Source organism: Panthera uncia, assembly GCF_023721935.1.
Source record: "Panthera uncia isolate 11264 chromosome B3 unlocalized genomic scaffold, Puncia_PCG_1.0 HiC_scaffold_1, whole genome shotgun sequence".
Taxonomy (NCBI): domain Eukaryota; kingdom Metazoa; phylum Chordata; class Mammalia; order Carnivora; family Felidae; genus Panthera; species Panthera uncia.
Window position 1 is genome coordinate 65,461,300 of NW_026057582.1, and position 13,888 is coordinate 65,475,187.

General features: G+C 37.2%; 1 protein-coding gene across 7 annotated transcripts in view; it reads right to left on the minus strand.

The window, feature by feature from the left end:
* Nucleotides 1-10,533, minus strand: part of G2E3 (G2/M-phase specific E3 ubiquitin protein ligase) — a 63,226-nt gene extending 52,693 nt beyond the window's left edge. For 2 of the 7 annotated variants that reach the window (XM_049612951.1, XM_049612954.1), the window contains exon 1: nucleotides 10,138-10,533. The gene's annotated coding sequence lies outside the window, so the exon portion shown is untranslated. The other 5 variants (XM_049612955.1, XM_049612956.1, XM_049612952.1 and 2 more) reach the window with 4 other exon arrangements.
* Nucleotides 10,534-13,888: the final 3,355 nt, after the last annotated feature.

Genomic DNA, 13,888 nt, shown 5'->3' on the forward strand with positions numbered 1-13,888 from the left:
TCCTCAGCATGAAAAGGCATCTGTGGAAAACCTACAGCCAATATCATATTCAATGGTGAAAGACTGAAAGCTTTTCACAAAGGATCTGGAGCAGAACGATGCCACTCTCACCACTTCTATTCAAAACTGTACTGGACATTCCAACCAGAATAATTTGGTAAGAAAAGAAATAAAAGGCATCCACATTAAAGCAAGAGGTAGCTCTAGTTGCAGAAGACATAATCTTACATGCAGATATCACAATGAATTCACAAAAAAACGTTATTTAATAAATTCTGCAATGTTGCAGGATGCAAATGAACATGTAAAAATCAGTTGTATTTCTATACAATAGCAAAGAACAATTCATAAAGGAAATAAGAAATGAATTCTCTTTATAATAGCATCAAAAAGAACCAACTACTACCAATGAGTGCAAGCTCTGTGCACTAGAAGTCACTAAGCATTGCTAAAAGAAATTAAAGAGTCCAAATAGAGGACAAGACACTGTGTTCATGTTTGTAAGATTTAATATTAACATGGCAATGCTCTCCAAAGCAATCTATCTATAGTTCTGATGCGACCCCTATTAAAATCCGATATTCTTGTTTGTAGAAATGGAAAACCTGATCCTAATCATATGAATTGCAAAGGACCCTGAATAGTCAAAACCAAAAAAGAAAAGGTGAACGATTCATACTTTCCAATTTGGAAACTTACCATAAAGCTGTAGTAATTGAAACAGGGTAATACTGGCATAAGGATAAACATATAGATTAAATCGAAGAGTCCAGAAATAAAGTCACACATCTATGATCAATTAATTTTTAACAAGTGTGCCATGACTATTCAATAGGGAAAGAACAATCTGTTCAACAAATAATTCTGGGACAACTTGGTAGCCACATGCAAAGCAATGAAGTTGGCTCCCTAACTTGCACTATATACAAAAATTAATTCAGGGGTGCCTGGGTGGCTCAGTCAATTAAGCATCCAACCTCAGCTCGGGTCATGGTCTCACGGCTCCTGAGTTTGAGCCCTGCGTCGGGCTCTGTGCTGATGGCTCAGAGCCTGGAGCCTGCTTCGGATTCTGTGTCTCCCTTTGTCTCTGCCCCTTCTCTGCTCATTCTCTGTGTGTGTCTCTCTCTCAAAAAGAAATAAACATTAAAAAAAAATTAAAAACAAAAAACAAAACTCAAAGTGGATAAAAGACTTAATACGAAAGAGCAAAAACTATAAAAATCTTGAAGGATAATTCATGACCTTGGATTTGGCAATGGTTTCTTAGACAGGGCACCAAAACCACAAGCCAATAAAAAAATGAAAAAGAAAGAAACAAAAAAACAAAAATTAATTTGGACTACACAATCAAGAGAAAAAGACAATCTTCAAAATGGGGGAAAATATTTGGAAATCATATACCTGATAAAGAGCAAGTATCCAGAATATATAAGAAACTCTTAGGACTCAACAACAAAAGCAACAAAATTTAAAAACAGGCCAAGCGGTCTGAACGGACATTTCTCCAAAGAAAATATTTAAATGGTCAACAAGCACATGAACAGATGCTCATCATTAGTCATTAGAATATTCAAATTAAAACAACAATGAGATACCACTTAATGTCCACTCAAATGATTATAATTAAAAAAACAAGAATACAGAGAAATTGGAAACTTCATATGGGGCTAATGGGAATGCAAACTGGAACAGCTACTGTGGAAAGAAGTTTGGCGGTTGCTCGACAAATCACATGTAGAACTACCATATCACCCAGCAATTACACTAAGGACTTATCCAAAAGAATTGATAACATTTTCAAACAAAAACTTGTACTGGTTCGTGTACTTTAATATGTTCATAACAGTACTATTCACAATAGCTAAAAAATAGAAATGACTCATTTGTCCATTAAAATGATGTTATACAAAATGTGGTCCATCCATAGAATAGAATATTATTTAGCTATAAAAAAGAAAGAAGCATTGATACATGCTACAACCTGGATGAACCTTAGAACCAAGCTAAGTGATAGAGGCTAGACACAAGAGGCTAGACACAAAAGGTCACATAATATATAATCCCATTTATATGAAATATCCAGAATAGGTACATCCATAGAGACAGAAAGCAAATTTGTTGTTTCCATGAACTGGGGGAATAGAATATACAGAATTACTGCCTAATGGCTATCAGTTTCCCCTTAGGGGTGATAAAAATGTTTTGAAACTAGATGGAGGTAATGGTGATGGTTGTACAACACTGTGAATGTACTAAATGTCACTGAATGGTTAAAACGGCTAATTTTATAAAACTGAATTTTACTTCAATAAAAAGCTAAATGTGCAACCTATCATTTGCTGCATTATACACAAATATCCACAGTGGCTAAAAATTTTTCCTAGTTTTATAGTCAAAACCTGTAACCTAATTGTCCACCAACAGATAATGGATGAGATAAATTGTGGTACATTCATATAATGAAGTACATTTATTAAAACGAAACTGCATACCACCTCAAACCAGTCAGAATGACTAAAATCAACAACTCAGGCAACAACAGATGTTGGTGAGAATGTGAAGAAAGAAGAAACCTTTTGCACTGCTGGTGGGAATGCAAACTGGTGCAACCACTCTGGAAAACAGCATGGAGGTTCCTCCAAAGTTAAAAATAGAACTACCCTATGATCCAGCAACTGCACTGCTAGGTATTTATCCAAGGGATACAGATGTGCTGTTTTCAAGGGGCACACACACCCCAATGTTTATAGCAGCGCTACTGACAATAGCCAAAGTATGGAAAGAGCCCAAATGTCCATTGACAGATGAATGGATAAAGAAGATGTAGTATATATATACACAATGAAGTATTACTTGGCAATCAGAAAGAATGAAATCTTGCCATTCGCAACAATGTGGGTGGGACTAGAGGGTATTAGGCTAAGTGAAATTAGAGAAAGACAAGTATCATATGACTTCACTCACATGTGGAATTTAAGATACAAAACAGATGAACATAGGGAAGGGGAGCAAAAATAATATAAAAACAGAGAGGGGGACAAAACATAAGAGACTCTTAAATACAGAGAATGAACAGATTGTTGGAGGGGTTGGGGGGAGATGGGCTAAATGGGCAAGAGGCATTAAGGAAGACACTTGTTGAGATGAGCACTGGGTGTTATGTGTTGGAGATGAATCACTGGAATCTACTCTTGAAATCATTATTGCACTATATACTAACTAACTGCCTAATGGCTAGTTAAATAATAATAATTAAAACCTCTCTATTAGAAATGGACAGATCCAGCAGGCAGAAAATCAGTAACGAACTTGATTTGATAATTGAACTCAACATCATCATCAAACAACTAGATATAATGAAATACTTTATTTATCCAAGAACTGCAGAAAGCAGATTGTTCTCAAGCTTACATAGTCACCAAGACCATATACATATACTAGGGCATAAAACAGTCCTTAACAAACTTAAAATCAAAATGACACAAGGTCTGTTCTCAGGCCACAATGGAATTAAACTAGAAATCACTAACAAAAAGATAGTGGGAAATCCCAAAATATGTGGAGATTACACAACACATTTTTAAATTTTTTTAATGTTTATTTATTTTTAAAAAATTTTTTAATGTTTATTTATTTTTGAGACAGAGAGAGACAGAGCATGAATGGGGGAGGGTCAGAGAGAGAGAGACACAGAATCCGAAACAGGCTCCAGGCTCTGAGCTGTCAGCACAGAGCCCGACGCGGGGCTCGAACTCACGGACCGCAAGATCATGACCTGGGCTGAAGTCGGACGCTTAACCGAATGAGCCACCCAGGCGCCCCTTATTTTATTTATTTTTGAAAGAGAGAGAGAGACAGAGCACGAGCAGGGGAGGAGCAGAGAGAGAAGGAGACACAGAATCCAAAGCAGGCTCCAGGCTCTGAGCTGTCAGCAAAGAGCCCGACGCGCAGCTGCAACCCACAGACCGTGAGATCATGACCTGAGCTGAAGTCGGACGCTCAGCCGACTGCGCCACCCAGGCACCCCTACACAACATTTTTAAATTACCTAAGGGTCAAAGAAGAAATCTCATGAGAAAATACAAAATATTATGAACTAAATGAAAATGAAAACATAATTCATCAAAATTTGACAGGTACTGTGAAAGCAGGCTTAGAGGGAAATTTGTAGCACTAAATGAATATATTAGAAAAGATCTGGGGTGACTGGGTGGCTCAGTCGTTTGGGCATCCGACTTCAGCTCAGGTCATGATCTCTCACGGTCTCTGAGTTCAGGCCCCAAGTCAGGCTTTGTGCTGACAGCTCAGAGCCTGGAGCCTGCTTCGGAATTCTGTCTCCCTCTCTCTCTGCCCATCCCCTGCTCATGTTCTGTCTCTCTCTCTCTCTCTCAAAGATAAATAAACTTAAAAAAAAAATTTTTTTTAAGAAAAGATCTAAAATCAATCATCTAAGTTTCTACCCTAGGAAACTATAAAAACAGTAAATTAAATCCAAATTAAACAAGAAAAAAAGTAGTAAGAATTAGAGCAGAAATCAAAATTGAAAATAAGAAATCAATAGAGAAAAATCAATAAAACCAAAGCTGGTTCTTTGGAAAGATCAATAAAGTCAGTAAGCTTCCAGCCAGGACAAAAAAAAAAAAAAAAAAAAAAAAGAGAAAGGACACAAATTACTAATATCAGAAATTAAAGAAGAGATACCATTACAGATTCTATGGACATTAAAAATATAATAAAGGAATACCATGAACTCATGTCCACAAATTTGATAATCTAGATGAAAAGAGCCAATTCCTTCAAAGACACATTTTGCCAAAATTCACACAAGGAAAAATAAACTCGACTGCATCAGAAAAGCTGACTCAGTAATTAATAACCATCCAAAACAGAAAGCACCAAGCCCAGATGGGTTTCCTGGTGAATCCTACCATACATTTAAGGAAGAAACTATACCAATTCTCTACAACTTCCTTCAGAAGATTAAAGCAGAAGGAATGCTTCCTAGCTTACTGTGTTATGCCATCATTACCCTCATCATACCAACACCAAGGACATGACCAGAGAACTACAGACCAGTATCTCTCACAGATACCAAAATCTTCAACCAAATATTAGCAAATCAAATCTGTTTGTTTGTTTATGTATTTATTTTAGAGAAAGATGGAGAGAGTGCAACCCGGGGAGAGGGGCAGAGGGAAGGAGAGAATCTTAAGCAGGTTCCATGCTCAGCAACGGAGCCTGATGCTAGGCTCCCATAACTCTGGGATCATGACCTGAGCCAAATGAATTGGTTGCTCAATTGACTGAGCCACTCAGGGGCCCCAAATCTAACAATGTATTTAAAAAATTATATACCACAACTAAGTAGGATTTACCTCAGTTATGAAAGGATGCTCCCTGATATTTACCCAAAAGAGGTCAAAACTTGTGTCCACACCAAAATGTTCATATGTATGTTTACAGCATCTTTATTTACCATTGCCAAACCTTGGAAGCAACTAAAATGTCGTTCAGTAAGTGAATGGATAGGTATATTATGGATCATCCAGACAATGGAATATTATTCAGTGATAAAAAGAAATGAACTATCTATCAAGCCATGAAAAGACATGGAGAAAACTTAAATGCATATTACAAAGTGAAAGAAACCAATCTGAAAAGGCTACATACTGTATGATTCTAATTATATGATATTCTGGAAAAGGCAGAACTCTGAAGACAGTAAAAAGATCAGTGGTTGGGAAAACGCAGAGGAGCATATCTTTAGAACAGTGAAAATACTCTATATGATACCATAATGATGGATACCTGTCATTATACATTTGCCCAAATCCAAACAATGCACAAAATCAAGAATGAACTGTAACTTCAACTATGAATTTTGAGTGCTTATCATGTGTCACTGTAGGTTCAACAATTTTCACAAATGTACCATTGTAGTGGGATACGTAGATAATGGGAAAGGCTATGCATGGGGTGGGAGAGAAGGGATACACAGGAAATCAATATTATCTTTCCCTCAGTTTTACTATGAACCTAAAGCTGCTCTAAAAAAATAGTCTTAACAAAAAAAGGAAAAGGAATAAAGTTATACGTTTATACTGACTTTTACAACTAGTCTCTGGAAGACAGGTTCCTCTCCCCCACTGTTCATTGGTTCCATATGCAACATTTTTCATAGTCACGATTCCACTGTGATCTCAGCAATATAAAGACCTTTTTGGCTTGGCTCTAATAGTTTTTGCCATCTCAACTCCAAAATTCAAGAAGAAATATGAATGGTCTAGCCTGCATCGGATATTCAGCTCTGATTCAAATACCTGGTACTACTTTGGCTGGAGAAGGTGTGTAGAATGGGAGTCTATATTAGGATCATAAGCTTCTTACACCAAACCCTACCCAATGGTCTTTAGAATAATGTCCTTATATTATGGGGCAGCTTTTAAAAGAAAAGGTAATGGGCAAAGAGGTCAAATAACAGCTATTCACACTCAAAAGGAAAGGCAAATTTTGCTGTTTTTTAACTCCCCAATATTTTCTTAATTTAGAATTGAATTAATGTAGAAATGAATATTCATGTATGTACAAGTGGTACTACATCTCTATTATAATTATGTAATTACACTTAACATATATTATTCTTATACTAATAAAAAAATTCCACCAGGAGGAAGTTAAATGCAAAAAGGTTTTTTTTAAGTAACTACATCTTTTGGTGCCTGGGGGAAAAGAATAAAATGACTAGAAGGATTAAGTGAGAAAATATATACAAAGCATGTGGAGTTCCATGAATGTTAGCAAATACTGCTTTTAATTTTTTCCCACTTGAAATGTCTTCTGAGCCTACCATTTCTATACTTACTTTTCCATACTTGTGAAATATACAAACCATATGGTATCACTAAAATCTCTACTAAACTACCCAGAATTACATACTATCACCTCAGAATACATTTAAAAACTTCTTCAGCAATGACGTGACACAATGTATTAAATTGTTAAAATAATAAGCACTCATTGAACATAACACAGTTTCAGAGTACAAGGACACTCACTGTTCCGAACCAAGAAACTGCAGATATAAAGACGAAGAGGATAAGATCTCTCAGTCTAGTGCTATGTTTACAACTAAATTGCACTGAGGAAGAAGCACTCTGCCTGGGGAAGTCCACCAAATTATTTGAAACCCATTGGGTAAAATCTTGGAAGGAACATAAAAAAGTTGATGTTAAGTACACATAAAAACAATAAAGAACGGATCTGGGCAATGGTAGTAGTATGACTAGAACATCACAGGTTGGAAAAGAGTGGTAGAATATTACGAAGTTGATGCTTGTAAACAGAGATTGGAACCAGATTGACAAGGGCTTTGGAAAGAAAGAAAGAAAGAAAGAAAGAGAAAGAAAGAAAGAAAGAAAGCTGAGAATTATATTTGGTAGACAAAGCATTATCAGAGATTTTTAAGAAGCAATATTTGGAAGGATAGACTGCAGAGAAAGGCAGGAAGCATTATTTAAAATAATAATAATAATAATAATAATAATAATGGAGCACCTGGATGGCTCAGTCGGTTAAGTGTCCGACTTCGGCTCAGGTCAGGATCTCATGATCTCATGGTCCTTGGGTTTGAACCCTACACCGGGATCTGTGCTGACAGCTCAGAAACTGGAGTCTGCTTCAGATTCTATGTCAGCCTCTCTTCCTCTGCCCCTCCCCTGCTCACACTCTATCTCTCTCTCTCTCAAAAATAAATAAAACATTAAAAAATTTTAAGTAATAATAAGGATAATATTTTTAAAGAGGCATAATCTAATCAAATCTAGATTCTGAACCTGGTCAAATATTTTGGTAGTTGTGTGAGAAATGAACTCCTCTCAGCCTCTAGTTTTATCTGAAAATAGTACATACTGTGGGGTTCCATCGTGTAATGGTTAGCACTCTGGACTCTGAAAATAGTACATACTGCAGTGTTATCTGTGAAGACTGAGATAATGTGTGTAATGTGGTCTGTACATGCTTAGTAATTCAAGAGGAGATACATATATCATGTACTATGTGCCACACACTATTCTAAGATTTTTGTATGTGTTGAGTCATTTGACTCTCACAATAATCCTGCAAGGAAGGTATTGTTATTATCCCCATTATACAGTTCAGGGATTTGAAGCAGAGAGGTAATACAGCTTGTTTGGGTCATACAAGTACAAAACGGTACAGATAAAATTCAAACTGAGGCAATCTGACTCCAGTTCCATGCCCTTAACCAGTATAATGCCTCGCTAGAAGAGATCAAGTCAGTGCTCTTAAAACCCTTGTCAAATGTTCTAACCTTCCAATTAAATTTACAGATTCCTCAACACCATCCTCCAGACTTACTGGATCACCAATCTATGAGATTTGAAGTGTAGGAATCAGAATGTAAGCCCTTCAAGGTAATGTGTACACAATAAAATTTGAAATTCACAATGGTTTAGGTAGAGCAAAAACTCAGTAAAAAAAAAAAAAAAAAAAAAAAAGTCTAGGTAAGGACAAGTAACAGATTAAAATGTAGAGATGGGGCGCCTGGGTGGCTCAGTCAGTTAAGCCTCTGACTCCAGCTCAAGTCAAGATCACACAATTCAGGGTTTGAGCCTTGCGTCGCGCTCTGTGCTGACAGCTCCGAGCCTGGAGCTACTTCGGATTCTGTGTCTCCCCCTCTCTGTCTCTCCCCTCTTTGTTCTCTCTCTCTCTCTCTCTCTCTCTCTCTCTCAAAAATAAATAAATAAATAAATAAACATTAAAAAAAAAACTTTAAAAAATGAATAAAATGGAGAGACTAATTTTTTTTCAAATTACTATTTGCCCCTAGCTTCTATAAAATGAGAACAGCTGTCTGCAATTCTTAAAAGTAAAGCTCAAGTCTTTGCTGAAGTCTCACCCAAATGTTTAAATTTCAACATTCGTAACTACTCAACATTTGAATCTATTTTACCTGGTTAACAGTGAAACAAAAGTTTACTAGTAGGATGGGAAAGCAGGATTAGCCAGTAATAGATGAAAGAATACTTTAAAAAAGATATTTATACATTTTTATGGTATGATACCATAAAAGAAACACAAAATATCACCTTTATGTTTAAAAGAAACACAAAATATCAGTTCCTATAAAGCAACACAAAATTAGTGTGACAGTCTTCAATAACATAAAATTTCTCTACATTTAAACTCATTTATATTTTAGACGTAGGGTATGCATTCAAACTATTCCAGAAGGCATGGCTTTGCTATGGGGTTAAATAGTTTGATATCTGAGGTAGTTCATCACTAATAATAAAACAGCAAAAACAAAACAAAACCAAACAAAGAAAGACCAATGCTGGAAACATTAGTAGAGCGTTTCCATTATGACTCCATAATAACCCAGTTGGCCAATGAATGAAGGAGGTGAAAAGGTAGATCTGGGGAGCTAACTAAACCTTAACCCTATTGTTAGCAAACTAAGACCTTTGTAAATTATCACTGTTACCGTCGTCAGTTTAAATCAGCAAGAGTCTCGAATTTTTGCGGTTCACGAAAAATGTCACTCGTGAAAGAAAAATATCCGGGTTTTAAATACAAAGGATACTCAGATTTCAGTTTAAATCCCCACCGGGCATTTCAAAGGCTGTCACTTCCATGCAGTCCAAAGTCATAAAGACTACTCCGAATATCCCTCTTAGGAGAAACGCAGAGCCACGTAGAGCATCTCATTCTAAACCTGCCCCTAACCTTCCATCTTTAATAAAGAAAGATTCTTTTACCTGTGGTAACGCTTTCGCAATTAGATTTAACTACTGTTACAGCTTCAGCATTCGAGTCCAATTGGCGGAAATACTAAACTGTACTTACCAGAAAGTCAGAGATTGAACAAGGCTTAATCTCAGGGACGGGGGGGCCTCCGAATCCTCAATACTTAGAGTTGGCTTGTGAGCGCTGGCCCGCGAGACGCTTCCCAGCACCTCGACTTCCCAAAGTCTCCACGCCCGGCCCTACCACCCGACACTCCCCAAGGCCCTCCGATTTCCGCTACACTGTCCCGCCTCTCGACCCCTGTGCCATCCGACGGTCCGCATTCTCTCCCTGGAATACTCAGTTTCTTCCCTTTCCCCATTCACTCACCAAGGCACGCTGGGCAGAAGTTCCAGAGCGGTCGTATCAGTTTTCCCTTCTTTCGCAGAGCCGCAAAGCTGACCTCGAGCAGCCCCATCCAACGGCTCACAGGATTCAAATTCTTCCACTTCCGCCTGCAATCCGGAAATAGAGTTAAGCTCCACCCCCACAAGGGGCGGGGTCCCCGGCAACGTGGGACGTTGCGGGGAGGGACGAGGAGACCCCGGCTCTTTTCTGGTGGCATGTTGGGTCTGGTGTGCTACCTTCGCTTCAGAGTCTTTTGTCTGACTCCTTGCATATGTTCACAGAAAAGTCCGGACGCAGCGTTGGTGTTCCTGCCCGGTGATTCTTGAGGGGATGCTCGTTTCTAAAATGGACAGAGACGCGTCCTTCAAGGACTGGAGAGAATAAAAGCACTAATGGAGCCCTGACGTTTTTACCCCTCCCATCGCCCTCCCGTAAGCAACAGCTGCAGCCCAGAGGAAAAAACAAACCCTACACAAACCTGCTTTCCCTGGCCCTCCTCAATCCCGGCACAGTAGGACATTTAACCTCTTTCCCTCCCCTGTTTAAGGAAGACAAAAAGCCAAGTGCACCAATCACACTTATTCGAGCCACAAATTAAAAATTAGTGATCGGACTAGTTGCTGGTTCCAAATAAAATACTTGAGGATACATGTTAGAAGGCGACAAATCTTTTTTCTTCGCCTATAACGAGACTGTTTTACATGATTATTACGCAGTTGTCCTGTGAAATTCTTGGGACAATAGTGTTTACCAAGGACCGCTTCTGAAGGGATATATGTAGGAGCTATAAGGAAAAGAAGGACCGAACATATCTTAGCCCCAATCCTCCTCAAAAAAAAGGGAACTAAACTCTGATTTTGGCGTTGCCACCAGATCATCCTCACACCTAATATTATTGATTTACGTAAACAGATCATTTCAAACCAATCCATCCATGACAGAACACCCCCAGCCTCTGTCAAAACTACAATTTGAAAGATTAGAGTTCTACAAATTTATTTTACAGATAATCTGACAGAAGGGAGTGTAAACCTATTAACTGGTGTACTGTTTTTAATAGTGGGAAATAGGAAATAACCTAAATGTCTATCAGTAAGGGAATGATTAAATAAGCTATGATACTTTAGGATCTGATATTGTGCAGGCACTAAAAATAATGAAGTAGATCGGTAGATACTCAAATGAAATAATGAAAAAAAAAATCAGCTGTAAAAGGACTATGTACATAGTATCCTTCTTTTAAAGTATGTGAACGTGCCTTGCACACAAAGTTTCTGGATGGATAGTAAACAAAAAAGTTATCTCTGTGAGTCAGATGATGAATGAGGATGTAAAGAGACTTTTTACCTTTTGCTTTATAACCAGTTGAATTTTTAAACTAATAGCATGTTTTACTCTTGTAATTTGAATTCTTTTTTTAAGTGAAGATTGTTAGAAATTGAATATATTAGAAATTTAATATATTCTAGATATAGAATCAAGTTAATAAATGTATAAAAGTAAAATGTTTGAATAGTCTGTGTCCATTCATTCATAGATTTATTCAACAAATTATATGGTAATGGTTTGACCACACATTTTGTCATTTATAATTTGTTGTATTATTTAATGCCACCACATTTCTAACGTGGCCCCACTGAATAAATATATTGCTCCTTCAAGTTCTTTGAAAGCAGAAACTATGTCATATATTTTCCTATTTCTTTCATATGTCTTGGCACCTTCCCACCATTAAGTTTTATTCCTCACATGAATTACATCCTCAACTTATTCACAAGCAAAAGTTAAATACTCAAATGGGGGAGGGGAAGCTCCCAAGACAATTATAAAATACAATAAAAAACATTATTTCTTAATACAACTATATAGGCAAGTTTTGCTTTGTTTTAATGTTTTATTTAAATGTTTGTCATCTGAGTTTTCCTTACTCAGTTCTTCTTGGACTCTCAATAAATTCTTTAATTTCTTGTCAAGATGTTGACAAAATATCACCAGCAGCCCTGTCATCAGTCAGACCAATGATATTAATTTCTCATCTGCAGTGGAGGGTCCCTTAAAGTCACTGACATTTTTTTAGGCTTAATTGTATAAATTTTCTAGGGCTGGTGTCTATTAAGTGGAATATCAGGCTTGTTTGCACTTTTTAAACTGTTACTCCTTCCCCTCCCCACTTCAGAATAACTATAGGTGAATTTGAATAAAATCAGTATTCAAGTACTGCTACAGCATTTCATTATCGCAGAAGATCTACAATAAATACTCACTGACTAAATCGAGGAGTCTGAGTAACCTCAGACTTAAAAACATTTTAAAGAATATATTCACCGCAGGATATATTTAAACTAATAAATCTGGCCATCAAACTGGGCATTCAGATAGCTAATAAAATTCTTAAATTAAGTAAAATACATTGATATGAGTATTCCACTTACTAAAAGCTGCAAAAACTGGAGAGAAAAAAAACACACACGCAAGAGAGTCTTACTTAGTTTCTGGTAACTGCTCAGTAATCTGAACTAGCTAAGAACGGAATCCTTAGAAATTGTGAACCACAGCTAATATAACCTTCTCTCTTCCCTGCTTTCCTCCTCGTATTCACTCCATATGCCACAGAAAACAGGACAAAAACACTTCTGGGACCAATAGTCATCAGCTCACACACAAGAGCCAATACAAAGTGTGGCAGAAGAGCTCCTAGAGCTTCCTTTGAAAGATTCTTATCATAAGCAATGTTACTGACAAGAACAATAAAATGCCTAGAAATAATTTTTTTAAGTATAGGATATGTAAAAAGTTGGAGACCATAAGTGATTTCAATATTTGCAAATGGAAGATGAATGTTTAAGAATAGTTTAGAAAAAGAAGAGTAGCAGAGGCCGAGAGTAGTCAATGTGTGTTACCAGGTAGTAAAACCTAACACAAAGTTACTTTGATCAAGGAGTAGTAGGGAAAAAAATTATTAGTATAAAAAAGATAAATACATAGAGAATCCAGAAAAATTCAACTGTACATAGAATATGAATATAAAGGTGGCATTTCAGTTTAGTGGGCAAGGAATATTTTCACTCACAAATTAACAAGAAATGGCAGTAACTGGCTATCTGGAAGATAAAAAGTTAGATCTCAACCTCGGTAGAAAAATTCTACAAGAATTATAGATTGAAATATAAAAAATATAACAAAAATGTGTTGGGAGAAAAGTTAGAAGAAACTGTTACTTTAGGTTAAAGAGATTTCCTAAAGAAAGAAGGAAACTTAGAAGCCATAAAATAAAAGATGAATGTGCCATGCCAAAATGTGCCACTTTGGCATAAAGATTATTTTGAACTGAAGGTAACTGAGAAGCAGACATGGGAAAAATTCTCTGTCTTCTGTCATCTAACAAAAGCAGGGCATAAATTTCCCTTTGTGAAGATGTTCCCCTCTTCACTGTACCAAAAGAAGAACATCCCTTAGCAGTGGAGGTGGAGATGGCATTGATGAGTCCGCATTAAAAAGCCTCATTAGGGGGGCGCCTGGGTGGCTCAGTCGGTTGAGCGTCCGACTTCAGCTCAGGTCACGATCTCACGGTTCGTGAGTTCGAGCCCCGCGTCAGGCCCTGGGCTGATGGCTCAGAGCCCGGAGCCTGCTTCAGATTCTGTGTCTCCCTCTTTCTCTGACCCTCCCCGATTCATGCTCTGTCTCTCTCTGTCTCAAAAATAAATAAACATTAAAAAAAATTAAAAAAAAAAAG